A 1,947-nucleotide genomic window follows, 5' to 3' on the forward strand; every position below is an offset into this window, starting at 1 on the left:
GAGACGAGAAAATGTTAGGAGCATAACATAGTTACGTGTGATTCGTATTTATAAAATGCTTAACCCTAACACCTTTGTTGCCTCTTGTCTAGTAAGCTTAAGGTGGTTGGTTTGTGGTGAAACTGGCAACACATCATTACCTGACCAGATCTAGGGGAAAGGTAGCAATGGCTAATAATGATGAAATTGAGTTGTTTAGTGACGACCCTCTGGGTCAATCAGTTGAGCATGAGTCGGAGGAAGTAAGAAGATTGAAACATCAACTGAGTGATGTGTATCAGGCTTGGGTCTCTAGTCAGCCTCCGCCTCAGAGTCCCTCTGAGGGAACTTCCACCATACTCAGGCTACTCAACGACCGCTCCATGCAACGAGCGATGACATTCTACCACCAGGGTATGTGCCAAACTACAACTTCCATACCGTCCCTGGTATCTCTAATGCACAGCCTTCTGCCGCACCGGTTAGGAACACACCTCTCGTCATTTCTGGTCCGCCTGTGTATACAATCTCCCCACCAAATCTTGTGACGAGGACAAACATCAAGCCGCTATCTCATGCTTATGATGGCCAATACTACTCTCCAAATATGGCTTTTAAGGGTTCGGCTCCACACAGTCCGACCCCACAGTATGTGTTACCTGCAGAAAATGAAAAGGCTGTAAAGACAGGAGAGCTAGACGAGATGGTCAGGAAAATGAGAAGTCTTGAGCAGAACATACAAGGACTAGGTGGTCACAAAAGTGTCTCATTCAGTGATCTGTGCATGTTTCCTCACATCCATTTACCCCCAGGGTTCAAGACACCAAAATTTTAGAAATATGATGGACACGGCGACCCTATCGCCCACTTGAAAAGGTATTGCACCTAGCCGAGGGGTGCAAGAGGAAAAGAAGAGTTCCTGATGGCTTATTTCGGGGGGGAGTCTGGTAGGGGTAGCCTCTGAATGGTTCATTGACCAAGATATCTCTCACTGGCATGTTTGGGACGACATGGCCCAGACTTTCATCAAACAATCTCAGTACAACATTGATACGGCGACAGATCGCAATTCCCTGTCCAATATGAAGAAAAAGCCGACTAAAAGCTTCAGGGAGTATGTCATTAGGTGGAGAGAGCAAGAATCCAGAGTTAAACCACCCATGGATGACCATGAGTTAATCACTGTTTTCCTTCAGGCTCAAGATCCTGATTATTTTCAAAATATGATGGCTGCAATGGGCAGACCTTTTGCTGATGCGATCAAGAAAGGAGAAATGGTCGAGAACGGCCTCAATACTGGCCGAATTATAAGTCAAGCAGCTCTCAAAGCAGCCACCAATGAAATCCAGAATAGGCCGAATAGCTGTGTTAACCAAAAGAAGAAAGGTGAGGAGGCCATGATGGCATCACGGGCCAAAAGAGGCCAAAAAGGAGCATCTCAACCCCCGGATCCACGATACTCAGTTGCTCCACAGTATGCGACTCAGTCTTTTGCCAAACCATCCAATTGCCAACATATGCAGGCCCCAACTCTAACATACCTTCATCCGCGACATTAGAACTCTCAACAACTCTACAACGCTCGTCCAAAACAAGAGTATGAAAGGGAACATAAGCGGAGGAACAATTTCACGCCAATCGTAGAATCCTACACAAGTTTGTTTGAAAGGTTGAAACGTTGTGGCATGATTGAGCCGCTTTAAGGGTATGTTCTTGATCCAGATGCAAAAGGTTTTGACTCTGTTGTACGGTGCACGTACCATTCCAATGTCCAGGGGCATAGCACTGAGGATTGTCGGGCTTTGAAAGAGGAAATAGAAATGATGATTCAAGAAGGATTGTCGGGCTTGAACGTCTTGTTTGATGATGATGTGCAAATGGTAGCTAAGATGTTGAGCTTGTTAATTGGAAAGTCACTCTTCTCCTTGCTGGAAAGGAGTCTTGGTAACTTATTTTGTCATCATTTCT

This window comes from Nicotiana attenuata, unplaced genomic scaffold, assembly GCF_001879085.1.
Source record: "Nicotiana attenuata strain UT unplaced genomic scaffold, NIATTr2, whole genome shotgun sequence".
Taxonomy (NCBI): domain Eukaryota; kingdom Viridiplantae; phylum Streptophyta; class Magnoliopsida; order Solanales; family Solanaceae; genus Nicotiana; species Nicotiana attenuata.